Source organism: Rattus norvegicus, chromosome 4 (assembly GCF_036323735.1).
Source record: "Rattus norvegicus strain BN/NHsdMcwi chromosome 4, GRCr8, whole genome shotgun sequence".
Lineage (NCBI taxonomy): Eukaryota > Metazoa > Chordata > Mammalia > Rodentia > Muridae > Rattus > Rattus norvegicus.
In genome coordinates, this window is record NC_086022.1 from 116,150,998 (window position 1) to 116,178,646 (window position 27,649).

The 27,649-nt window shown below is 49.1% G+C and overlaps 1 protein-coding gene across 2 annotated transcripts in view; it reads left to right on the forward strand.

The window, feature by feature from the left end:
* Positions 1-597: 597 nt before the first annotated feature.
* Eva1a (eva-1 homolog A, regulator of programmed cell death) overlaps positions 598-27,649 on the forward strand; it is a 49,233-nt gene continuing 22,181 nt past the window's right edge. Inside the window, exon 1 of one of the 2 annotated variants that reach the window (NM_001109243.1) lies at positions 598-873. The gene's annotated coding sequence lies outside the window, so the exon portion shown is untranslated. The remainder of the gene's footprint in view (positions 874-27,649) is intronic. The other variant, XM_039108150.2, reaches the window with a different exon arrangement.

Sequence of the window (27,649 nt, forward strand, 5' to 3'; positions counted from 1 at the left end):
ACAGGACGCCCTTTGGGCTCATTTTAGCCTGTTCTGCACCAAGCTCAGTGTCCAGTGGCCGCTCCATAAATACCCCTGTAGTTTAACAAACAAAAACTTCAAACCCAGGCAAACAAGGCTAATATGTTGTAATGGCTGTCTTTCTCCTGATACAAACGAACATTCCTTGGAGATTATGCATCAGGCTTTAAACTCTCCACTCAGGGGAAAAAAAAAGAGTCGATCAAATTTAACAAAGTAAGTGGTTATTTCCTGTCTGGACTTGGGGTTTTAAAGCTGGCTCAAAGAGTGCAGTCCACTAGGCAGGAATACGCTGATGAGGATTGGGGGTAGGGTTGGATGTCTGCTTGCGGATCTGGGCTCCTTGCAGCAATGAGGGAAACGCTGGAAGTTTGGGACATGGTGGGGACCGCGGATGGAGAGATCACGTAACCCAGGGAGCGGTGGGAAGTGCGGAGAGGCAGGCAAGAGTTGCCTAAGTTGAACTAAGTTGGAGCAGCAGTTCAGGTTTCGCGTCTCGCGGCGCCCACGTGGGGAAGGGGGCGGGGAGCGCGAGAGAGGGCAGGTCCGGAGCCGAGAGGCGGGGGTGGGGTGGGGTAGCGGGGGAGACCGAAGGAAATGAGACAACCTTTTCCTCCCACGGACTCAGGCTCCTCTAGAGTGTGCAAGGCTGGAGGAATCCCGAGGCCGGTTGTGCGCGTCCCTTGCTCAGTCTTGACTGGGGAGGGCCGCCCCAAATTGCTCTCCGGCGCGCGCCGGTGCCTCAGCCACAGGGCGCAGCAGCACGTTGCTGTGCCCTTCCCTAGGTGATCTGATCTACTCCAGGCCCCCTGACTCGGTCCCCGGAAGTACTCGCCGGCGGTCCCAGAAAAGGTAAGCTGTTTTCCCGAAGCGCGCTCAGGGCGCCAGGACACCCTAATTCTGCTGAGCGGGAACTCTAGTGCTCTTCGGATCCGAAACCACCGCTTTGTTCCCGAACCCCTGTCCAGGTGATAGCTCGGGGTTCTTGCCTTCTTTTGCTTCTTCCTCCGGGCGTCCCCAGCCTCTTGCTCCTTTTTGGCTTGGTCAGAACACTCTTATCCCTCTTTGGAGAGCCAGTGAATTCCAAATCTGGACGCTTCTCTAGCTGCTCCAACCCCTGGAGCTTAGCTGAGCGGACCAGCCCGCGGCGGTGGTGGACTTAGGGTTTGCTGGGGATCAACCCACCAGAAGTTGACCTAGCGAAGGATTACCTGGCTCCCACGGAGCCACTGAACTATTGACACTTAATTTGACGACCCCCACCCCCAGATCCTCGAGTTCCGAGAGGACCGTGGCGTTCAAAGGCTGTTGGCGCCCCCTAAAGCATTAAATGTGACACTCTATTGCTGAGAGGGACTCATTCAGCTTCTGGGGGTGAGGGGTCCTAAACACTCAGGGTAGGGGGAAGCGCTCATTGTGGGGTAAGAAGACAACAGGTCAGGTTCTGAAGCGGGCGAGCCAGAACTGGGTAGTTTCATTTTTACTACTTAGTTAAACTCCTTTCTCCAACCTCACGCCGGTGGCAGGAACTTCTAGGAGTCCTGGCTTTTAAAATGGACAAAAGGAAACGAGGGAGCAAGCGGCTTTGAACCTCACAGTTTGCAAAGGGTCCAGCGTGAATTTGAATCCCAACTGGTCCGTGTCGCACACCCCAAGTTCAGTCCTACAGATGGTTCCTCAGTCTGGTCTGAGCAAGAAATCTGCCACCTCCTGCCTGCTCGCAGCCAGGAAGACCAAGCCTTTGCCTTTTATAGCAAATACATTGGGATTCCGTTCAAATCCAAAGCGTTTATTTAGAGCCCGCTGCTGTCCCAACTCGGTGAAGCTGACACTACCCGAAAAGCTGCACTCCTTCAGCCCCTCCTTCCCCTCCAGCAGTCGATTTGTTATTCTGCCACTGCAGGCTGGCTTGAGATCAAGTCCTGTGTCTAGGAGGAGGACAGGATCAGACCACCAGCCTTGGTGATGCCTCCTTGTTGCTGGTTTCTTTTCCGAAAAATAGAGAGTGGGCCAGGTGTGTTGTAGCACACACGGGGCTCTGCACTTGGGAGGTGGAAGCCAGAGGATCAGGAGTTCAAGGTCATCTGTGGCCACAACCTGCAGTTTGAATCCATCCTGTGTTCACAGGATTTTGTCTCCATATACCAAAGTCAAAAACTAAGTCAACAAAGTAGGAAAGATGTGGTGGAGCTTAGTTTTAATTTTAGATATACTTTATTTTGTATTTTGTACATGTTGTATGTCTGCCACATGTGTTTTAACTGTGCCCCTTAAGAGAAGTCTGGTTGTATCTGGAAATACTTTTGGCCATCACCATGTGAATGGAGGGGCATGCTGTTCACCTGGTAGACCGTTCAGGAGAGCCCTCTCCATGCCGTTATCTGGCCTATTAATGCTAGTGCTTTCATTGAGTCACCCTGACTTAATGAACTGGTTCACAGAGAGAGCCAGTGTTCCAACTCACATCAGCTCTACCTTAGCAGATCACCCCAGCCCCTGTTCTGATATCCCCGCCCCGACCTGCAACCCCAGGGCCACAATTCCATTGCTGGATTCCCACCAGGCCACTGGCCTGCCCCCACACCTTTCTTGGGTCTCCATTGCTCACAGGAAGGACCTAGATCTACCGGTGTTTGTCAGTCATTAACAGCACCCCCGAGACAGTCTCTGAGGGATGAAATCTAATCTGTGACCTTGCACACCAGCCCCAGGCTTTCCTGCTCACCCTCACCCTCCAGCCCTTCTGCCATGCTCTGGACTCATCCTAGCTCACTGACCCTTTGCCGTTCTGATCTCTTGACCCCACCCTCCCTGCCCCAGTGGCTTGGCAAACAGCTCATCATTCTTTGGTGTAGAACTCAGTCTTTTGGATGGAGCTTTTCTCCATTTCATAAGACTGTATTATTGTTCTCAGTATCCCATTTGTAGACTTTACAGCAGGGGACTCCTTGCTCACCTCTCCACTGATCCCCATATACCAAGCCTCGTAGAGGGCTGTGCTCACACTGCCTAACTGATAGGATAACTGTCTATTTTAAGACCAAGTGCCTGCTCCGTGCCATGCTCACTCCAGGAGTTTTTGACTCGCCTGATATTGTATCATCATTACAAATTTCCTATGGAAGCACAGAGAGGCTGTGACGTTTGCCTAAAGTCACACAGCTCGATAATGGTAGGGCCAACATTCACATAAACATTTGGAATTTAGAACGCACACTCTTCTTGCTACAAAGGTAAGGGGGTTAGTCTGTATCAGACTCAGCCAATGTTCGGTGAATGTGATCTGAGATTTGTCCACTAACCGTGCGGGCCTAAACACGTGTTTGTTCTTTTTTAACATGTACCACACTTAGGATCCAAGACTGTCCTATCAGCAGACCTGGTTTTCCTTCTCCTTTTTGCTTTGCCTGCAGCTACTGAATGGTCAGACACCAGCCCAGCCCCTAGTCATGCTGACCTTGCTGCTAAATGAAGCTTAAGTGTTTGCAGTCTAGGCTGGGGCAGCACTCAGTCTTCAGGAGGATAGTAGAGGGAAATGCAGTTAATGCTCCTACTTGGAAGAGAGAGAGGTTCAGTCAGGAAGAAGGGACTTTGGTGAAGGATGTGAATATGTGCTCCCCTTCCTGTATGGGACACTATGCCTTCTCTCTAAGATCTAGTATAGGCAAACTTTGTTGAGGGATTTTAATGCTTCTCATAACGGAGTATTGGAGAACCAGTTTTGAAGCCCACTGCTGACCCTTGTCACTGGATACTAGATTACAGCTGGTCACTTCACCAGCTTAGAATCCTGTTTCCCTCAAAGCAACCTTGGCTTTGAATGCCAAATCCGCTCCTTGCTGGTTCCAGGGGCCTTGCTCTGATGGGCTGTGTTTGACTCACCAGCTGCTAATGCCAGAAGCAAATTTCTCTAGGTCATTAAAGATAGGAAGAAAAGCCAGATCCAAACCTGGGCATCTCTTCTGTTTGCTATTTGGATAGTCTAACCTAGAAAATAACCTGCTCAGAACAGTGGGGTGGGGTGGCAGTCTCAGGACCAATTAGGGCCTCTGATGCCACACCCTGCTGTCTCTCTCCATGCGTGATTCCTCCTAGTCTCTGTGAAGTGTACCTTGCTGTTAGACTCTGTGCACATCCTGTTAGGCTTAGGAAGACGTGGCTTGGTCCATTATTATGATCGCTGCCTGATTCTTCCGGTGTTACCTAGAACTTGGAATGTGGGTGCAGTGTATAGCTCAGTGCTGGGTGCTGGAGACACACAGACAAAGGAGACATGTGTGCTGGGCTTCTGCATGCATACATGCATGTATATGTGTGTGAGTGTGTGTGTAGTGGGGCTGAATGATCAAAAAGCATGAGTATCAGGAAACTTTGTACGAAGCACAAGATCAAGAAAGGGCTGGGCAGATCTTTAGACATTTGATGAGGAATGGAGACCTAGAGATAGGCCTGGGGAGGTGTGGCTTGTCTGCAATCTGCTGTCTGTCCCTGTACTGCTAGGAACAATGGAGTGGACGTTCCCAGTTTAGGTGCGCAGACTGCTTTGAATGGTGATTCTGCCCTCTATCTCTGTTGGCTTTGTTTCCTCCTGGGGCCAGGGGACCAGAGCCTAGGGAGTGGAGAAGGGATACTGTCTCCAGTAAGCAAAGAAATCGTGGTCAATGAAAGCTGAGCTCAGAGGCTGTGCATGGCTGTTTTGTTTTCTTTTCAAAACCCTGGCTGATAAACTATGGGGATGGCCCCTCTAGAGCTCTGGCTTTGGGACAGTTCCCTTTATAGCATCTAGAAGTCTGGGTCAATGGCTAAGTAATGGGTAAGTTTCTCAGACTTAGGGAGAAAGAGGCAGAAGCAGAGACGGAGGGAAAAGAATCGATACAGAGATCCATGGAGAATGAAGAGTGAACTAGAAGAGTTGTGATATCTGGGCCTCTTCTAATCCAGCAGGTCAGTGGCTATCAGGGCTGACACAATTCCCTGAACCCAAAGCCTTTTGTGTGCGCTTACTGATTGTTTAATTGGTGGAGGTGCCTCTGCAGGTCATCCCTAAACTTGACTCTGTCTACCATTCACGGTGTCTACCCCCCCCCCCCCGCCCCCGGCACACATACCCCTAGGGCCATGCAGGCACTTTTGGAGAGGAGAGATAAGTGAAAAGCTCTAGCACAGGAGTCCCCCACACCCCACCTTCAGGATGTCCACAGCAGAATGGAGAGATGGGAAGACAGCTGCACAGCACAGGGGCAAGCAGGACAAGATGAAGAAGATAATGTGACAGCCAAAAGCTGAATGTCCCCTGGAATCTTGTGATGAGAAAAGGAAAAGACTGGGGCACTGTTGCCATCGAGAGCAGGAGTTTGTCTCCCATAGAGAGACTTTACACAGTTCTGAAACTTGTCAGACTACCTGACCAGCAACCTACGATGGAGGACCAGGGACCACGTCTTGACCAGTACTGCTTAGATTTGAACCTAAATGTCACATCAGGATCCAGGGTGGGAAATGTCACTAGAACTCTGTTTCTGTTCCTATTATCTGATTAGATCTCTTTCGTCTGGTTTTTTTTACCAGTGTCTGTTTAACTAGCTTTGTGAGGATGGATAGCTGAGTCTGGTTCTTTAGAGCCAACAGGGCCCAGGCTCTGATACCTAACAACTGTGGTAACAGGAACGGAGGAAAATTCTTTCATCTAGAGCTCAGGGGATGTTGGCAGGTGAGGGTATCCTCTCCTGAAGACCATCTTATGAACACAGGAGAAAAGAATTCCTGGAGGGAGCTCCTGGTTATTGCAGGAGTCCCTGCGGTGGGTATTGGACTCCGGGGATGAAGCTTCACTTAGATAGATTTGTTCAATTGATACTTACATCGATTCTACTCTCTGAGAGGGGTGTGTGTGTGTGTGTGTGTGTGTGTGTGTGTGTGTGTGTGTTATGTGGGGGGAAGGGAGAGAGGGAGGGAGGGAGGGAGAGAGAGAGAGAGAGAGAGAGAGAGAAAGAGAGAGAGAGAGAGAACACATTCATAGCTAAATGGCAGAGCCAGTATGGGATGCCAGTCACACACTCAGCCATCCAACCCTGCTCCTGACCATCTCAGGACAGCCTCTGATCCCTACCACAAGAAAAAAAAAAGATAGAGGATGTAGCTCAGTTGGTAGAATGCTGCTGCCTAGCTTGCATGAAGCCCTGGGTTCAATTCCCAGGACTGCATAACATGCATTTGTGGAACATGTTGTAATCGCAGCACTTGGGAGGTAGAGGCAGGAGGAGGATCAGAAGTCAAAGTCATTGTCAATTATGTAGTAGGTTCCTATGTTCAAGGCCAGCAGACACACACACACACACACACACACACACACACACACACACACAGAGGGAGAGAGAGAGAGAGAGAGAGAGAGAGAGAGAGAGAGGAGAGAGACAGAGACAGAGACAGACAGACAGGGAGACAGAGACAGGGGAAGGGGAAAGGGAAGGGGAGAGGGAGGGGGCAGTCACTTCCTCCTGCCTTTTCTCCATACAGACTTGCTCACTGCTTTGAAGCCTGCTCCTTTACTTTCTTCCTCCTCCTCCTGCCCCAGATTTGATCCCAGAGACAGCCTGCACTTTGTCCTCCAAAGCAAGAGGAGGCGGAAGTACTACTCAGCAGAGGGGTCACCATAAACTTCGGAGGAAAACAGCTTTTCCTAGAACACCCAAACTCAGTGCGAGCTCTCCCCTTGCCCTGTGCTGATCTCTGTGGCTCAGAAGGGCAGTAGCCTAAGGGAGCATACTTCAGGGATCTTGTTCCTCTTGTAGGAGGGAGAGTCACCGGGGCTGGCTAAGGCTGGCTTTCCAGGCATCTAAACAAACACAGCCAGCTGTCCTCATGCTTGCTCAGCCTGTTAGGACAGGACGTATCACTGCAGCCATCAAGGAGGGGGCAGGTGGCACGTCTTTCTCAAGGTGCTCGGTCCATTGCGCCTCTTAGCTGGGCAACCTCTAACAGCAGCCCCCTGCGTTGCCACCCTGAGGTGCAGTAGGGATGTAACTTCTACAGGCGTGGACCGGAGTCCTGAGGGGGACTGCCTATGTCCCACTGCAAAGAACCCGACCAGGGACACATGGTTAGAAATAGAAATAAACAGTTTGTTAACAAAGTAATTAACAAAGGAACGGACTCATTCCCAAGACTGGGAGTGGGTTAGTGAACTGAGGGAAGCCTGTACTCGAACATACTGGGCCCTGAGTGGACTGACCCTTTCCCTTTTGTGTATCTCATTTTTTCTTGCTTTTGTTCACTGAAGCCCAGACAGGACAGGGAAGGGCATCTTCTTTCTCTACCAAGGATGACTTTTCTATGCTAATCTTGATGCAGCTTTCTCTGGTCTCCTGTTGCTTGGCTACTAGAAGGGGCTCCACAAGGTATTGCCAGTGGTCTACCTCAAGGACTTGGTCCTTTCAGGAGGGGCAGGGATGGTTGTCAGGGTATAACCCTGAGAATCTCATGCGAACACCTTGGATGTTGTTCTAGGAAGGTCAGGCATGAAAGTGAGGCGTCCTCTGGCCTCACACATAGATGACTTGGTAACTGTGATGTCTCTGCTCACCTCAGCCTGTCACCATTTGTGGATGGCTCTCATACCAGCCAGGCTTCATTCCATGCCCTAGAGACATGGATGAGCAAGGTACTCTGTTCAGAGACCCCGTGCAGAGACAGATGGAGTCAGAGGTAGAAATGTGTCATCGCACTGCCCATCCTTTGTGCTGAAATACACTCTCTGGAAGCGGAGAAGTACCCTGACAATTCCCAGATGCCAAGGTCGACTAGGAACCTGAATGCTTACATACTCCAAGGACTCAATAAATCAATGTCAGACTAGTTTGTTTTCTGTGGCTGTAACTGCGTAGCCCAGACAGGACATTTTATTATGTTTTAAAGGCTCTTTTTTAGTACACAGCTCAGAAAGCCTAGCTTAGCACCTATGATGTCTGCAGGATCATGTTGTAGTGGAGGGCATCCTTTGGCCTGGACAGAGCAAGCAGCTTAGATCAGGTCTTGCCCCTTCCTCCCCTGTAGGGAGGCATAAGATAGGGTCTATTCCATGACCTTATCTTTTCCTAATTGACTCTGAAAGGCCACCTGCAAATGCCATTTACATGTGAGTTGGGGATTGGGTTTTTAATAGGTGAGTTCTAGGTAACACATTAAAGCCATTGCGGTTGCGATGTTCTGAGAAGTAGGGATGGTAAAGTGCTAGGATCGCCCAGAGGAGGAACATTCCAGCTAAGTCTGGACAGCAGGCAGGACGCCCAGGGGGAGTGCGGAAGGGAACGAGACTGGATTTGTAGGTAGAGGGGCTGATGAGGGAGGACTGGTTGAAGAGAAGGGAGGCCCACCTACAGAAGAGCAAAGCCACTCATTCCATCAGGAAGTGTCTTGCTGATGTCTGAACTTGACTTGGAAGGCACTGGAGAACTACTGAAGGGTTTCACAGAGCAGAGACCAAGACCAAGACCAAGACAAAACTTCCTGGCTGTGGAGAAGACACTAGAAAAGAGCTAGGCAGATGTCAGATGAGCAGCCAGAATGTCACTGTCGTTTGGGGTCTGGAGTCAGATGTTTGCTTCACTGCCTCCAACACCTCTGTGCTACTTGTGCTGGGTGGTGAGTGAGACACTGTCTTCTCTGAACACAGGGAGTGTGATTCCTCATTCCTGGGCAATGGGGCCAGCGTCAGGATTCTGTATGACATGGTATGCCTCCGATCATGTTACAGGTGTAACGGCCACGCGATTATTTTTAATATCGTTACTGTCATCCAGGCAAGAACTAGTAAGTTTCTGAGACACTGGTACCAGGGGTGGAGAATCCAGGGCCAAGAAGCCCTTGGCACTGAAGTCAGCGTTTACTGGCGACTGATCGGACGAAGGAGCACGGAAAGGCAGGAGCCCATGATGACTGAGGCGTTTTGGCCTGGGCATGAAGGAGAAGGGGAGTAGAGCCATTCATTGGCATAGAGGGTGGAGGAGGAGGGACAGGGGAGGGGGAGGGTGCTGTATGGCAGGAGAGGGCAGTGAGCTCAGTTTCAGACTGGCCAACTTGGAAACCTCCAGGACAGGTGGGGAGAGGTGTCTGTGGGCTGATGGCTTCATGAGCTTGGCATTCAAGAGAGGCCTTAAAGCAGATTCATGAGCCAGCTGTAGCAGGAGGCAGTGAAGTCATGTTTCATCATTGCTTCAGGGGGAGCTATGGAGTGTGGGAAGGGGGCTATGGGTAGGGCTTACTTTCCAGTGTTTATTTATTGTTTCTTTCAAGACAGGCTCTTATGTAGCCCAGGCTGGCCTCAGACTTTCTGAGGAACTGAGGGTGACCTTGAACTTGGGATCTTCCTGTCTTTGGGGTTACAGGTGCACATTGCCAAAGCCTGGTTTTTGTGGCTCATGCTTTGTAAGCACTCTGAGTCACATCACTAGGTCCAGATGGTGCTTTTAAAGTATGCTTTGCATTCTAAACCCTCTTATCGATCCTAACTAGGAGCAAAGAAACACCATCAGGAAGGAAGGGGGTTGGTGAAGAGTCTGAACTTCTGAGTACAACCAGAACCAAGGATACCTATAAATGTACCTATTTTATAGCTGAGTAAACTGAGGCACAGAGATGATGAACAACATAGCCATGTAGCTGTCAATGACAGACCCAGGATTTTCACAAGGCTTGTCAGGATCCATATCTGTGCCAGTCTACTCTGAGAACAGGGGGTTGCTGGGATGTCATACAGAGCTCCAGGCAAGGGGAAGAGAAGACTGTGAAGGCAGCATTGGGAGGGGACATGCAGAGAGCAGGAAGACAGGGAGACTGGAATGCAGACAGAAGCCTTTCCTGGATGGAGGGACTAACAGCCCAGGAACAGGTCAGGTCCATGTAGAAGGGCCATTCATTGCCTGGGGGATTAGGAGGCCACCGAGTGATGAGTCCTGAGTGGGTGGGTGGACAAGAAGGCTGCGTTAATGAACACGTAGGAGGTGTGGACGTGGAGCTATCTATGCTGACAGAGCTTGTGGGGAGGTCGGCAAAGAGGAGGTAGGCACAGAACACAGGGAGGAATGAGTTCAAGGAGGCATGGAAGAGAAGCCCCCAGCACATATGAGAGAATCCTGGTGGATGTAGTGAGCTTGGGAAAGCCTGCAGACACAGCTCAGCTCTGCCCACCATCAGAGGATTCCCACTGGGGAGAGCGCAATGGATGTGAGCAAACACTCTCCTGGAGTTTCCACGGAAGTAAAGCATCAGAGAGTCCTCAGGAGAGAGTCATATTTGCTACAATAGCCATATATATATACCATCTCCCTGCATGGGCGTCTCCTTGCTTACTCTCCTTTCCACAGAGACCTTTGTTTGTCCTGTGTTCTGGGCAGCAACCACACACACAGGGAATTATCATGAAAGAAGTCCTGGAGGGGCCCCACCCAAGACCTGAGTTTGATATCCAGAACCTACGTGAAGATCAAATCATGGTGCTGTGTGCTTGGAATCCCAGCAGTGGGGAAGTGGAGACAGGGTGGGATGGGTTCCTTGGGACTCTCAGGCCAGGCAGCCTAGCGTTGAATTCCAAGCCAGTGAGAGACCCTGTCTCAAAACAAACAAAACCGGTAAATAGATAAAGGTGGCTGGCACTCGAGGTGAGATGGACCTCTGGCCTCCACAGGCATACTTGCACACACACTCGTGCACTCCTTCACACGCACAAACACAAAGAAGCCCCTGGTGGGTGTTTCAAACACTCCACCATTCATAGGTGGGGCACAGAAACTGTCTTTCACAATACCCAGCCATGAGTCATCACTCCTAGAATCCAGACAGGTAAAGTTCAGGGACAGCATACGGCCCCTCCTCTCTCCAGCTCCAGGGCTTTGCCTTCAGAAGAGTCTTCAAGGTACCCTAACATGCTGGGGTGCCTTATCCTCTGTGGGGACAGACACCTGCTCTGTAGTGTCAGGTTGGTGAGGGCCACAGCCGACTTATGACCTTGAGGAGGAAGGAGGGGACTCTCAGGGACCCCCACCACTTGGAGAATTGTGAAGCCAGAGTCACCAGCTCCTGCCTGGACATAAGAGTTCTGGTTTTGGGAGCAGAGGAGGGTGGCGGGGATGAAGGCAGTGTGGGGGAGGAACAAGGTCACTGTTTCTGCTAGGAACAAAAAGGTGTGTGGTTTTCACTGCGTCTGCTTTGAATGACTTGATGATTTGTCTTCTGTCATTTAAGTTTGTCATAAGGAAAAAAAAAAACAAGTTCCCTTGTTAACGTTTTGCTGCCCGGCACAAGGAACAGAGGCCCTGCAGGCCTTCTGAGGTGATGTCTTTATCTTGGGGCAAAGTTTCTGAACTTTGGGCACTTAGAAGTCTTTCACTCAGACAGGGACTATGAAGGGTTAAGTCTTGACTCAAGCAATAAATGCTGCTTTGCCTGGCCTGGCCTCCTGGCTAATATCCCCGAGGCACAGGGCTAGAATTGAGAGCCAGCTTGTAAACATTCTGCGGTTCAAATGGCATTTTTGCTCTTGGAAGTCCTTCAGTGAGATGTACACACCTTCACAGAGGGCCTCTGACAGGCTTTCCCAGAGAGGTGCTGCCCTGAATCCAAAAGACCACAGCCTTGGGTGTGTCAGGGAGCATGTGTGTGTGTGTGTGTGTGTGTGTGTGTGTGTGTGTGTGTGTGTGTGTGTGTAGATATGCATTCATGTATGTGTATGTCTTTGTGCAAGTGTGTGTTTCTGTGTCTGTATATGTGTGTGTATGTATGTATGTGTCTGGGTATGTATATGTGTGTGTGTTTGTGTCTCCACACCTACAGCAATAATTCAGCTGAATTAATTTGCTTCAGTTTCTTCCTCCGGGTGTCAGGAAACACAATGCTGGCACAAAAGTCATATTTCAAACTTGGAGGTTCCATGGGTCTCTGAAAAGATACTCTAGGAACTGAAGAGGAATGGGGATGTGGGCGTAGTGCTGAGGGTCCTTGGCTGAGTAGTGGTGTACACAAGCAAGACACTGCAGAGGGAGGACCACAGGTGTCCTCCCCAGCCTTCTTTGGTAGATCGTGAGGAGCAGGCATTTTCCCCTAGGAGGGTGCGTGTCTGTGGCTCAACCCAGGTGTGGACTTTGGGAAGACACGTAGCCCTTTGTGTGGTTTGCATCCAATCTTACGGGTCTGAATGCTCTGTCAGGGAAAAGACTGGGCGTGTGGAGTGACTGCAGAGCACTGTGTGTGTTCCATGATAATTAAGAGTTTGCCTTCTGTGCTTTATCATTGAGAACACTGGAGTGTCATGGTCCACACAGAAGCTTGGAATAGAAGTCTGGGTTGACATTTGCAGCTGCAGCATCCTCACTGTCAAATGCACCCCTGTGCAGGTTTGGGAAGACTGTGGCAATGGGAGTGACAGTGCTTTAGACAGGATGTCTTGTAGACTCAGCCTATACTGAGAAAAAAGGTCTTGATCCAAGTATGGTGGCCCACACTTTTTTTCCAGCACCAGGAGGCCGAGGCAGGTGGATCTCTTCTCTGTGCGTTAGAGGTCAGCTGGTCTGAAGAGTGAGTTCCAGACCATCTATGGCTACCTAGTGAGATCTCGTCCTAAAGAAGACAAACAAACAACCCCAACTAACCAAACAAATAAAAGGTCTCAAAACACGGAAGAGGAACTGTTTCGGTAGAGTTCTGTCGCTGTGATGAAACACCATGACCCAAGCAGCTGGGAGAGGAAAGGGTTGACTTGGCTTACGCTTCCACATCACTGTTCATCACTGAAGGAAGTCAGGACAGAAACTCACACAGGGCAGGATGCTGGAGGCAGGAGCTGATGCAGAGGCCATGGACGAGTGCTGTTTACTGGCTTGCTCCCCATGGCTTGCTCAGCCTGCTTTCTCATAGAGTCCAGGACCATCAGCCCAGGGATAGTACAACCCTCCCAGATCAATCACTAATTAAGAAAATACCCTGTAGACTTGCCCACAGCCTAGTTTCATGGGGGTGTTTTCTCAATTGAGGCTCCCTCCTCTCCAGTGACTCGAGCTTGAGTCAAGCTGATATAAACTAGCTAGCACAGGAATATAGGAAAGATTGGTTTTGATCTTGGCAATGACACCATGTAACAGTTGTTGGGTCCTAGAATTTTAAAGAGTCTTAACTAACTGGAAGGGCTCAGATATTCCAGGTTAGCCCCTGACTTAATTATGTAGCTGACGGTGACCTTGAACCTCTGAACCTCCTGCCTCTACCTCCCAAGTCCTAGGATTACATCTTCTTCCAATTTATGTTTTACTTTGGCAGCAAATAATTTTATATGCTCATGTGTGCTAATTTCATTACTGCTTTTCCTCCTGTCCCTAAGGAACTTCAATTCCTCTTTAGCTCTCTCTTAAAACCTTACAGTGTCACATGCGTACTTTGGCACTTGGAGCCCAAGGTAGTCCACCTGTCAGTATTGCCCTTGACCCCTGATCAGCCACAGGACACTGAGCAGAGTGGCCCCTATGTAGCTGAATTGGTGTTGCTCTGATTTTCTTTTAATTAAAGTTTTATTTCATTTTACGTATATGCATGCTTTGCCTGAACGTATGTCCCTGTGCCCACATGTGTGCAGTGCCCTAAGAAGTCTAGAGTTACAGATAGTTTTGAACCACCATGTCTGGGAATGGAACCTGGATTCTCTGGAAGAGCAGCCAGTGCTCTTAAACTCTGAGCCATCTCTCCAACTCCTTGCACAGGAACAAACACTGGAGCAACCAATTCCACTCAAAACTATGGGAGCCCTTATGTGGCCACCTGCAGCTGCATAATATGTAGTCATATGTATTTCCTTCTTTTGTTTTTCTTGATTTTTTTTTTTTTTATGGTATGGTCTTACTACATAGTTGAGGCCGGCACTTGGCTTGCAGCTCAGGATGTCCTCCTGTTCACCATCGTCCAACCTCCCCCTTCAGAGTGCCTGGATTGCAGGTGTGAACTCCACGCCATGTACAATTGTATCTTCTTGTAAGAGAACGCACCCCATAGGACTGGCTGAGCCTGCCTGCTGTGTTCACTGAACCTAACACCAGAAAGCTGGAGTAGTGACAGTGCGCTCGTGTGTACGGTCCTACAGCATGAAGAGACTTGTGTGGATCTGAATCGTTAAGCGATCTGTTTGCAGCTCCAGATTTCCTAATCTATGACACATGCACACGTGTGCTAGTATGCTCATCATTTTGGCAAGAGACCCTTCTTCAGGAGTGGGCAGTAAGAGCCAGCTGGGCTTGTAAACCCACGGGCCCTGCGGTGGTTCACAATGGGCACAGACCACTGTTTACAGGTCTTAAAAATAATTTTAAAAAGTCTGCATTGTTATTTTATGAGTATTTTATCTGTGCACCACCTGAGGGATGGGTCCTGGCAGAGACGAGAGACATGGTTGGACTCCTTGGCAGTAGATTCCAGATTATGAAATCTTCCTGGGAATCGAACCCAGGTCCTCTAGAAGAGCATTCAGTGCTTTAAAAAAATGTGGTTTTTAGAGTTTTAGTTTTTATTTTTTTTTCTACATGAGTGTTTTGCTTGCATATATGTTTGGGCATCAAGCATGCAGAAGCCTGGTGCCCAATGAGGTCAAAAGAGGGCATTGGGTTCCCTGGAACCAGAGCTATGGACAACCCTGGGCCACCATGTAAGTGCTGGGAACTGAATGTCAGAGATGAACTGCCTGCTGTCGGTGCTGGGAACTGAACTCGGGTCCTCTGGGGGAGCAGGGTGCATTCTTAACCACTGAGTCATCTTTCTAGTCTCTCTGTTTACAGTTAGAAAAATAATTCTTTTGGTATGACGTGAATCAAACATCTGGAGAGCCCTTGACACAGACAGGCTGAGCTCCACTGTTTGGGGGAGAGAGGTGTAAGACCATGGTAGTCCCTGCTGGACTGTTGAGCAGGGCCGGCTGGGAAGGACCCGTATGCTGTATCTGGGAAGTGTCTAGTGCCGGCTCTGGCCTAGCTCGTTTTGTGCTGCTTGGAGCTGGATCTGCACAGAGAAATTTCCTGTGGCTGCCAGACTGACAGGCTCTGTGTCGAGGAATGATCCAGAATGTGCATGTGGAATGTGATTTCTCCCGTCCAAGCTCAGCCCAGGACTTAGCTCTAGATTCCTCTAGACCCCGACCTATCTTCCCTGAGTGGCCAGGTTCTCTGTGGTTCTGGTTTTTTAGTTTCCATATGGATTTCTCAGACTCCTTCTATGTATGTCCTGGCTTTCTTATAAAATAGATATCTTGATTTTATTCTTTGATAGTTTCATGCATGTATATATTTTGATCATATACACAATCCCTTGCTTTCCGTCCCCAGATCCCTTCTCCTTCCCAGGAGGTTCTCCCTCTTACTGTGTCTTTTGTTTCTTGACACTCTTGAGTTTAATTAGGGCTGCTTGTGTGAGTATGGGCTGGGACTTATTTCCTGAAGTTACAGCAAGTTACCAGTGACTCCCCAATCCCCCAAGAAAAAGGATCCAATCGAGCAGGCAGCCATTAACTGCCAACAGCATATAGGGCCAGAGCGGGGATGGGTTGGGGTGGTTCACAAGCCCCTCCCCATCCAGTAGGTTCTGTTTTCGGCCTCGATGATGTCTACAAGTCACCTTTGAACCTGTGAGGTCAGGGTGCAAAGAGTGATGAGCAGAAGAGCTGCCTTTTCCCCTCTGCCGTTTCTCGTCACCTGCACATGCCTCAGATCCATCCAGCTCAGGAGGCCTGCGTTAGAAGGTGGAGGTTTAGAGATGAAGGCTGGATAGAAATGTAGCTAGAGGATCACATGGTTTAACAGGTGTCCTGCGTTAAGGTGCCAGGGGTCTGCCAGCACATCCTTCCTACTCAGCTGCACACTAGAAGGGTTGGGTGAGCTTTGCTTTGGATTTTTCTGGCACGTATGGATTTTGTGGCTGTTTTCAATTCCATACATGTACATGCATATGTGTATGTTTGTGCGTGTGTGCGTGTGTGCGTGTGTGCGTGTGTGCGTGTGTGTGTGTGCGTGTGTGTGTGTGTGTGTGTTGAACAGAATTAGTGTTATGTGACTTTCTCAATCATTCTTGTCTTTTGAGAGGCAGAGCCTCGTACTGAATCTGGAGTTTACTGGTTTCAGCTAGGCTGGCCGGCCAGTGAGTCTCAGGAGCTTTCTGTTTCTGACTCTCCCATGCTGGGATTACAGGTGCCCACTGCCAGGCCAATTAAAAAAAAAGGTTTATTTATCTTTATTTTATATGTATTAGCATTTGCTAATTAATGTATGTGCACTGTGTGCATGCAGTACCAACAGAGGCCCGGAAGAGGGTGTCAGACCTTTTGGAACTGGAGCTCCTCCCGTTCCCAGAGTCTTGATTTCTTTTTCGTATTCAATACAGTCTGGATTCTCTGCCTCATTCTTCTAGCCCAAATGGTCCCACTTTGCTGTCAAGGATTTTCTGACTTGAGGTGGAGCCCTGCAGTGCAGTGGGCACAGAGATGAGGATCTCATTCCTTGCCAAGAACACCTTTTTTCTTTTCTTCCAAATTAGCGAACTACGATCATGAACTTTTAATCATCTTACCTCTTTCTTCAGAGTGCCCGATTGAGGGTAACACCTCGTCCAGTTTACATGGTGCTGGGAGTTGAGGCTAAGGAGGGATTCTTGCCAGGCAATCACTCTACAAACTGAGTTAACCCCAGCAGGTCATTCATGATGTGGATATCTCTACCTGTTTCCAACATTCGAACTCACAGGACCAACTGTGATTGTCTTTGAAAGTTCTTGCTCCTTTTCTGATGCTGTGCCGCATATAGGTCCTACTAAGACAGAAGCCCCTGCTCTCAGCCTGGCTCAAGGAGCCTTATGTCCACAGGCAGAGCCCAAAGGAGGTGGAGATACTGTCTTTAGAGTCCATCTGGCTTTCTACCTGTTTCTCAGACAACATGTCGCTTCTTGTAGAAGTTATGTCTGGTTCTTCCCCCAGCCCCATGCTCCCAGAAGTAAGACCGAGATGCATATATTTACAAATACCTTGGCCATATAGTTTCATTCTTTTCTGACTAGATCACAGCTTAAATTAACCCATTTATTCCAATCTACATTCTGCCACATGACTGGTTACCCATGCTCAGGTCCCATGTATCCAAATCTGGTGAATCTCTAGCACCTTGTTCTATCCCAGAATCCTTTCTGCCTCCTGGATGTCCCACCTCCTATTTCCTTCCTAAGCCATAGGCCATCAGATTTATTATTGACAGGTAACACATCCATACAGACACAAGATATTCTCTCGACCACTTTGGAAGGGCAGCGTCTCAAGTAGCTCATGTTGGCCTTTAACTTGTTAGTAGCCGGGGATGATTGAACTGCTGACCCTCCTACCTCTGCTTCCTGAATGCTGGGACTGTAGGTGTGCACCACTGCACGTGGTTAGTGCTGGGTGCTAGGGATAGAACCTGGAGCTCTGTGTATACAAGGCAGGCGCTCTACTCATGAGTCTACATCTCCAGACTCCCATCATTATTGTTTTAACGTCCCACACAGCCCCACTCTTCTGTCTGCAAGGCTCAGAGTCTAGTGCCATATCATTCTTGGGGGAGGGCCTCAGTGCTCTCCTCACATTCCTAGCTTTCAAGTTCACTCTGCCACCCCACGCCTTGCATTCGCTGGGGACCAGGGATGAAAACATCTCGCACGCCGCCCGCCTCAATGCTTCTGAACATCCCTTCAGACACGCCACTCTGGTTGTAGGGCCCTGTGACTAGATGTCTGATCTCAGCACTTCGATGGAGGTCTTCGGATCGCTGTTTCTGGTGTCTCCTTCTCAACTCTTTCTGCTGACAGATGCCTCTTGTGTGTGACGGTGCCATGTGAGCTGCCTGTGTCTTATGTTTTGGGGACTGCAGAAATAAACTGAAACCAGAGAGAGTCTGGGAGCATCCAACGCTTCCACTACGGGTTACATCACACGTCTTCAGTTACTTTCTTTCCATTCTGGAGACTTCACATAATTAAAACCATCCCCAGCCAAACACTCAGTAAAATTTATACATGCTGCTTGAATTACTATGCAGTCGTATCCCAGAGTGGCTTTCTCAGAGATTAGTACTTCATTGAAATGATTCCTCCAAGTAGGCTGAAGCCAGAAACTGTGGAAACTCAACATTTGCTTTATACAATAAAACTTCAGGACAGGGCCGATTTCTGAAAAAAAAAAAAAAAAAAAAAAGACTTTTTTTTTTTTTAAATAGGATGCTCACTTGAGGGGGGGGGGGGCAAAAAGCACTCTTAGCAGAGCCATGTGGCATGATTCCCAGGTTGAGTTTCTGTCTCTTCAGACATAAAAACTGATAGAATGTGGCTCTAGATGCTCTCATCTGGCACAGGCACATAACAGTGATAATTACTGCTTATTGAGCAGTGCCGTGGTCTGCATGTGGTGTCTTTGGTCCCCTGGAGGCTGATGTGTCAGAGGATTGATCTGCCGTGTGAGTGTGTGGGAGGTGTTGGACCTTGGGGATGGGGACTTGGGCAAGGCCTGTAGGTCATTGGTGGTGAGTATTAATGGCTTTTCTTGTTGTCTCCACAACATGCCTGACAGGAACAGCTTATGAAAGGAAGGGTTTATGTTGCTTCTCACTTGGAGGGTGTAGTTCCTCATGGCTGGGACAGCATGCTGGCAGGGATATAAGGTGGCTTTGCACCCTTAGTCAGGAAGTGGAGAGAGGTGAATTCTGGTGCTTAGCCCACTTTCCTTTTTATTCAGTCTGCTCTCCAACCGATCCTTACGCTGAGGGTGGGCCTTCCTTCCTCAGACAGATATTCCGTATAGCATAGCATTCTCATAAATACACCCAGAGGAGTTTCCTATGTGAATCCAAATCCAGTCGAGTTGATAAAGATTCGTCATTGCAGAGTGTTAGTGTGGCAGAGATTAATGTAGTTCTCAGGGGACTCATTTAGTCCCAGGAGGCTCTTCCACTTCCTGTCTGGCCATGTTACCTCTCCAACTTGTGTGTTCTCCATTGGAGTGCCATCCTCCACGAGGTGACTTAGCTAAGAGGGCCCTAGTAGGGTTGGTCACATATTCTTTGGATTTTCATTCTCCAAAACTATAAGCATCAGGCTTGTGAATATGGTAGACAACATTAATTGGATTTTCTCTTCCTTAGGTTTAAATTTTTTTTAAAAAAAATGTATTCTTTAATCCTTTTTTATTCCCCTCTCAATCTACCCTCTGACTGTTCCACATCCCATACCTCCCATCTCCAAGAGGATGTCCCCTTCCCTACCCCCACCCCACCAGACCGCCCCAGTCCCTGAGGCCTCCAGTCTCTTGAGGGTTAGGGGCATCTTCTCTGACTGAGTCCAGACCCAGCAGTCATCTGCTGTATGTGTGTCGGGGGCCTCATATCAGCTGGTGTATGCTGCCTGGTTGGTGGCTCAGTGTCTGAAAGATCTGGGGTCCAGGTCAGTTGAGACTGCTGGTCTTCCTATGGGGTTGCCCTCCTCCTCCTCAGCTTCTTCCAGCCTTTTCCTAATTCAACCACAGGTGTCACCAGCTTCTGTCCATTGTTGGGTGTAAATGTCTGCATCTGACTCTTTCAGCTGCTTGTTGGGTCTTTCAGTGGTCAGTCATGATAGGCCCCTTTTTGTGAGCACACCATAGCCTCAGTAATAGTGTCAGACCTTTGGGTCTCCCCCTGAACTGGATCTCAATTTGGCCCTGTTGCTGGACCTTCTTTTCCTCAGGCTCTACTCCATTTTTGTTTCTGCCGTTCTTTCAGAGAGGAACAATTCTGTGTCAGAGTTTTGACTGTGGGAAGGCAACCCCATCCCTCACTTGGCGCTCTGTCTTTCTGCTGGAGGTGGGCTTTACAAGTCCCCTCTCCCCATTGTTGGGCATTTCATCAGGGGTCCCCCCTTTGAGTCCTGAGAATCTCTCACCTCCCAGGTCTCTGGTACATTCTAGGGGGTCTCCCCACCTCCTACCTCTTGAGGTTGCCTGTTTCTATTCTTTCTGCTGGCCCTCAGAGCTTCAGTCCTGTTCCCCTCACCTAAGACCTGATCATGTTTCCCTGTCCCCTCTCCCACCCAGCTCCCCCTACCCCCTTCTCCCAGTGATTGCTTTCTTCTCCCTCCCAAGTGGGATTGAGGCATCTTCACTCAGGGGATTGGGCCCCCGGGCTTGTTAACCTTGAGTTCTATGGATTGTATTCTGGGTACTCTGAACTCTTTTGTCTAATACCCACCTTATTAGTGAGTACAAACCACACATGTCCTTTCGGATCTGAGTTACCTCACTCAGGATGATATTGTCTAGTTTTATCTACTTCCCTTTGAGATGGGTCTCACCAGGTGCCCAGAATGATTGAATTCATCCTATGACCTAGAAGGCCTTGAACTTCCCACGCTCCTACCCTCAGCCTCGAGAGTAGCTGGGAATGTGGGCTCACCTTGGAGTTTGGCTTCTTCACAGTTGCCAGCACTGCTTGGATCATCTCTGTCTCACTGGATGGGCTGAGGTGGGAGTCCTCTGGGGAGGATAGTTCAGATGTCAGAGCACCGGGGTTGACCTGCAGCCTCTGGTACTGTCCCACAGGTCATCGTGGAAGAACTGCCTCCACGCCACGATTCCCACTTGAAACATAGCAACAACCACACCTACATCGTGGACAGAAGCATCCAGCCAATTCAAGGGGAGGCCTTGCAGTGAGTGCTGAGAATATAATTAGTTATTGATACCCAGAGCACTGCCTCTAAAGGAGCCTTTATGGCTTTTCCCTGTGGCCACCCCACTGCTGGAATTAATTACTCTATCCCCACTGCCCTGTAACACTCAATTTACAATGCTTTTATGCTTCCTTGTTTGTTGTGTCTTGGGTAGCTAGACTGCAGATCTCTCCCACTGGCCATGTTCATTCATTTCTACATAACCTTCATTCATTCAGGGAAGCCCTCTATTTATTGAAGTAAGATAGGCAGGCTGTGTATCTTGGGACAGGAAGGTAGGCTCCCTTCAGGCTGAAAGGCATTTGGTTAGGATTAGAAACTTCGATGAGCTATTCCCACTGGTCATCTCTGTCTAGTCCTAGGTGAAGGCACCAGGCTGTTAGTCCCCCACCAGAGCAGCACTGGGACTCCAGAGATTGGGGACTGCCTTTGAGTTTGGCCTGAGCTACACCAGGTCAAGCCGGGTTCCATTAACACAGAGAGAGCTTTTGCCAACGAAGACGTAGTCCTTGTCAGTCTCCAGGGAGTTACAGAAAAACTACTGATGGTGCAGACAGTGTCAACTCAGCTTTAAAGCCTAGAAATCTAAACCCCCTTTTTGATTCCAGCCATGCAATGGGATTTGTTTTGAAGTGGTCATGTACCAGGCAATGTACTGACCACCACTGTTGGGAAACAATGGGGCATGGGAGCCTGACAGCCAGTCTTCTTCCGGAACAGGCTTTGGCAACTCAGACTTGATGGTGTCATCAGCACTGATTGGCTAAGGATAATTGCAAGACACGGTAGTCATAAAGGTGACTTTTATAGGCTGAGGATTGAGTAAGGAGAGCAATGGAAAGTGCAAATATTTGTCTGTGAATGTGTGACGGTTTGTGTTGATGGTCAGAGAGGCAGGCTCTAGAGTCACCTGAGATGAGCTTTTAGATTTACAGATTAGGTTCGTCTCTGGGTATTCCTGGGTGGGACCATCTTGATGAGATTAAATAAGGCAGGGACACCCATCCTGTGTATGTGGCTTTATGTAAGAGAAAGACATGAATAACATACAAATACACACACAAACATCTGTATATGTGAGTGCTCATATATACATATATGTACATTTGCATACATATATGAACATGTATGAGAAGAAAAAGGTAAGAAGGGAGAGAGTGGGAGAAAGTTTGTGAGAGAATTACACACACACACACACACACACACACACACACACACACACGTCATTTCTCTGTCTCTTATTATTCTATCTTTCTGCCTGTGTGCTCATTTGTTTTATATGGAAAGATGAAGGCGAGTTTTTTTTTTTAAAAAAGAAGGGAAATAAAGGAAGACTGAATCGTTGCTGGAGTGTGACCCGCAGGAAGGAGAGAGTGATGGATAGAGAGTGCCGGTGTCAGGACAAGCAGGGAGACTGGCATAGGCCCAGGGAAGAGGGTGGAGGGTTAGTGGTATGTGCGTGCGTGCGTGCGTGCGTGCGTGCGTGTGTAGGAGCTCGAGTGTGGAGAGTTGTCTCTGCTTCCTCAGGGAAGCTGGGAGCATGGTAAAAACTGCAAATGGTTTGTTTTCATCCGTGACCAGGCAGGTGGGGGTTGGAATGGTTAAGAGTTAGGCCTGGGGGAGAGAGGGGATGTCAGAAAGGTCCTGATGGGAACTGTAGGGTGCTTGGGGTAGCCAGGCTGTGTGGAGAGAATTGCTGAGGCTAGGATGATGTGCCAGGTGAACACAAGGAAGACTGTGGGTGGGATCAGGGCTCCTAGAGGGGCTGGTGAATGGCGGGAACAGGATCTAACGGAAGCGTGGTTCTCCAGGGAAGCGCTCATCCAGCGGCTGCTGAACACCAGCTCTGCTCCGTTATGGGGAAACTCTGGGAACAAACAGAGGGATTAAGATACTTTCCTGCCCAAGAGTGGCTCAGAGCTGAAGAAGTCTCTCAAGGGGCTGATGGGGTCCAGAAATGTCACTGGGAATGACTCGCTGCTGGAGGGACAGTGGCCAGCAGGTGGTGTGACTCATGGGGCACCATGAGTGCTCATGGAGAAAGTTTAGATTTCAGTCTGCTTGATTATTTCTTTGGGGCCATGAACAACTTCTTTGCAGCCAAGGTGTGGGAATTGTGTGTGTGTTTGTGTTTGTGTGTGTGTGTTTGTGTGTGTGTGTGTGTGTGTGTGCCTGCGCACGTGCGCGTGTGTCATCACCAATCATAATACATGACGCACACAATTTCTGGGTGGAATTACTATTTTGGCTCACAGTTTCACAGGGCTCAATCTACCATGCTTGGTTGATCCCTTACACCTAGCAGATGAGGATTCTACCACTGAACCACCAATACAGGTGACTCCATGCATTTGGGTAGAACATCATGGTGTCCGGAGAGTGTGGCAGAGGCTAGTCTCCTCTAGGTGGGCAGGAATCAAAGAAAATAACATAGGGAAGGCCAGGGCTCCAAGGACATGGAGCTGCCTGTAAACTGTTGCCTCCAACCAGGCCCCACCTTCTGCAGTTCTCCCACCTCCCAGTAGTTATTTGAACCTATCAGGATTAATCCAGTGTTAGTCAGAGTTCTCCATAGGAGGAGAATGAGTGGGGTGTATATGTATGTGTATGTGTATGTGCATGTGTATGTGTATGCCTATGTGTATATGTGTGTATGGATTAAGTCTGTTTGTGTAGCAGTCGTGCCTGAGAAATGGGAACCTGGTGGTTACTCAGTCCTTAAGCTTGGTGTCTCAGCCGTGGACATGCTCCCTTTTTGCACTGGGGAGACCGAAAACCAGCTAGCTGGTGACTAAATGCCTCTGCCCTGGGCTGAAGAGAGAGGCTTCCTGAGCAGCAGGAACAGGCTGTGGGAACAGACAGGTCAGACCTTACTGGGCTTTAATGTCCACACAGAGCTGCAGGGGATTTTATTCCACAGTGCATCTGGGCATTGCTATCTAGGGCCTGAATTACCTTCCTTCCTGTCCCAGAGAAGCGGCCTGCAAGTTTCACTGATGTGGGGCCAGGCAGACTTGTCCCTCACCCCCTGGGCTGTAGGTTTTGGCTGAAGAGAAGGAAGAGGAAGCGGATGTCTCTGATGGTCTGTTTCTTGCTTCCTTTCTGGTTTGTACAGAAGAGGCTGGATCCTCCAACTGGCTAGTCCAAATTCTAGATAAAAATCTAAACCAACAGGGACTGGAGAGATGGCTCTGCAGTTCAAAGAACTGACTGCTCCTGCAGGGGACCTGGGCCTGTTTCTCAGTGTGCACACGGCTTACAACCGTCTGTAGCTGCAGTTCTAGGGGATCTGATGCCCTCCTCTGGCCTGTGCCAGCATAAGCATGAGGTGCACATACATACCTGCAGACCGTCATTTACATAAAATAAAAATGTTTAAGTCCTTTAAAAAAACACCGTTACTCATGGGGTTTTTCCTTTGAGAGAATGTTACCCAACTCTTCAAGGACCCAGACACCCCACCCCCAAAAGACCTCTCTGTTGGACTCATGATGGAACCAAGTACAAGGTGATCGCCCAGATCCTCCCCCCTCTGTGTGTGTGTGTGTGTGTGTGTGTGTGTGTGTGTGTGTGTGTGTGTCCCCTTTTCTTCCTTTCAGCATCTGAGATGTCAACTGGGGCCAAGCAGGTTTAGAACTCTGACTGGCTGCAACCACCCTCATCGAGGATGACCAGTTCTGACCAGATACTTCTTTGTTCCTGGCAGGCCACCTCTCCCCAGGTAGCTATCAACCCCCAGGAGTTCCCTGCGTTGGGGTAACCTTACTCCCAGGTTACTCTCTCAGGGAAGGCACATTGCTTCTGAGTATAAGGTGCAGTGGACTATCACCGGGAACATTTCATTTCTGAGATTGCACCCTGTGTACATGGATGAAGAATGTAAATGTGTAACTGTGGGAATGAGGTCACCTGTGATGCGGAAGCTAATGAACGCAGCGTGCCATGTGACCAATTAACCATTCAATCTGGGTTCTCACAAGATGGGGCATGCCGTTGTCTTCATCAGGACAGCAGTATGTGGTCAGGAAGCCCAGACACTGGGACTCGTGTGGTAGAAGGTGGTTTCTTTCCATTCTTTTGCTGTTCGTCGATAATTAGGTGAGGAAGCTGTGGACCAGTATATGAAAGAAGACTGCCATAGGGTTAATAGTTGGGGACCTGGGAAGATAGCTCAGCGAGTAAGAGGACTTGGTATACAAACACGAGGGCCTGAGTTCAAATATGCAAAACCCACTTTAAAAGGCTGTAATCCCAGGGCCTCGGGTGCCAGAGACACAGAAAGGCTGTTAGCTCATTGCCTCGCACCGGATTCAGCGAGACTCTGACTCAAGAAGTTAAGTGGAGAGTGACAGAGCAGGACACCCTCTTCTGGTGTTCGGGTGTGCACACAGTACATGCAGCTGCACGCCTGCATGCGCAGGCATTCTCTTTCATCCATACAAGAACTGGTAGGTCCTGCATTGCTAGGAGAGCATGGACAGAGTGTTTGTTCTTTAAACGTGATTTTTCTCTGGAAAGATATGGAATAAACCCAGCGGATTATCACTCAGACAAAGCTCTGGCTTTGGAAATAGGTGATCCTCTTATACTTCTTCCTTTTCCGAGATCATCCCCATCACTCCTAGCACCAGTGTGTCTGAAGGGCTGAATCCCAGTCTTGGCATGGACCTAGTACCCCATGAACCAAGGAAATATTTCTTTTTTTTTTTTTTAAAGATTTATTTGTTTATTATATAGAGGGCATCAGATCCCATTACAGATGGTTGTGAGCCACCATGTGGTTGCTGGGATTTGAACTCAGGACCTTGGGAAGAGCAGTCAGTGCTCTTAACCACTGAGTCATCTCTCCAGCCCCCAAGGAAATATTTCTATGGAGATTTCCTGTAGGGTGGGCCAACTGAGTCGGGGCTCTCTGCTTACAGATTAATAGGCCACTGTTTGCTTGTGGCGTCTTCTTTTGAGGACTTTGCTGGTTACTTCTGAGCACCGAGACACCGCATTGTTGAACCAGTGTTTGAAGCAGTGCCTCTGTGGGCAGACACTGGCACCTTCTGGCTGACACCTTCCTGTATGGGACGGGCACATGGGATTCTTAACCTGAGGATGCCTTAGGCTGGACTCTGAAGTAGTGGTAACCTCGTCACTCGAGAACCCTTTCAACACTTTGGACCAGATTGCTCTTAATGGCTGAAGACTGACCTATATGAGATATTCAGCAGCATCTCTGACCCCAAGCCTGAATGATAGTGTCACCTTGTCTTGTAGCTATAGCAACCAGAAATGATGCTAAATGCTGCCAAATGTGTGTTGAGAGGACAGACCACCTGGGCTGAGAACCAGCCTTCTTGGAGCTGAGAAGGGTCAGAGAGCTTCCTGGGGGAACATGGCGTAGCCCTGTGCATAGAAGTGGCTGAATTTCCTGTCCTGTGCTGGTGTGCAGCTTCATGGTGCCCTGGCCACATGAGCCCCAAGGATTATATACTACAACACTCAAACTCGGCTGAGCGTGCCAGACACTGACACTTGGATTTATCATGTCCGGGATGGGGCCTAAGATTATGCAGACCTAACGAGCTACTAATTAATGTTGTTGCTGCTGATACTCAGATGATGCCCAGCGAGAATGCAGGTCCCTGGGGGCCAACTCGAGATCACCGTGGGTATTTTTTAAAAGTTCTTTTATAGTTTAAAATTATATGTGTGGGAGTATTTGTATGTTAATATGGGTACCTGAAGAAGCCTGATGAGGGGTTTGGGTTCCTTGAAGCCAGAGTGGATGGTGGTTGTGAGTTGCCCAACGTGGGTGCTCAGAAACAAATCAAATCCTCTGTAAGAGCAGTAGATACCAAAGGAAGACCACAGTCGAATGCATGGAATGATGAAGGAACTTGGTGCCCTTGGGGAGTTACAGACAGCCTGGCATTGTTGGAGCATTCGATGAGTTTGTGTCTGTGTCTGCAGCTGTGCAGCTGGGGAGGCGTTTCCTTAGGAACTAAGGGTGAGGGTCATACAGGTGCCAGTGTTATGTTAAGGTCAGTGGCTGTAGTCTTAGGCTGCGGCTGTGTGATCAGACCTGCATTGAAGAAAGACAGAGTCATCAAAATGAGCATGTGGGAAACTGTTTAAACAGTCAGGAGGAGAGGTGTGGCTGCATCAGGGAGCTTTGGTAAGGCCAGGTGGGATGGATCTGAATGTAAGATTCTAGCAGCTTCCTTCTCTTCCTGGATCCTGGGGTCCTTGAACCTGTTGAGCCCAGAGCCGGTGTCAAGGAACTGACCAGCGGTGTGGTCTCCCACTATTTACCTGTATCCTTCAATGTCACCCTTCAGGAATGGGAATGCCAATGGCTACTGAAGGACATGCTCTGCTCTGGCCCAGAGGCTGGGGGGAGGAGAGTCATTACCCCATTCCTCCTACCCACCCCCACACAGTGTTCAGCCCTTTCAGAGCCCTTTTATCTCCCCCTCTTCATTCTGATTGGGTACCCTTTCAGGGGGTTCACCTACTACCATGTCTGATAGACCTCCAACTCCAGTATAACCCAGTCTCCCTAATGGCTCTGATAAGCTAGCCCACCTCAGACTGATTTCCTCGTACTGTCGCAGCTTGTGCAGCCTTTGCTTTAGGGGCGATAGGTGGTCACTGTTCCCTTTTTCTATCTCCACAGCAGTGAGACTGTTCCCCTCACAGTTAGTGAATCTCCCTGCTGCTACCCCACTTTACCTTTTTAAAAAAGCCCCGTCTCCCTTCTGAACTCTGAGATCCCTGTCCTTGTTTTAACCCCCAGCACATTATTGTCAGAGTCGTGGAGCCCAGGATCCAGAAGCAGATTGAGCTCCAAAGTCTTCCTTGGCATTTTAGAACTGGACACACAGTGAGTGGCAGCTGT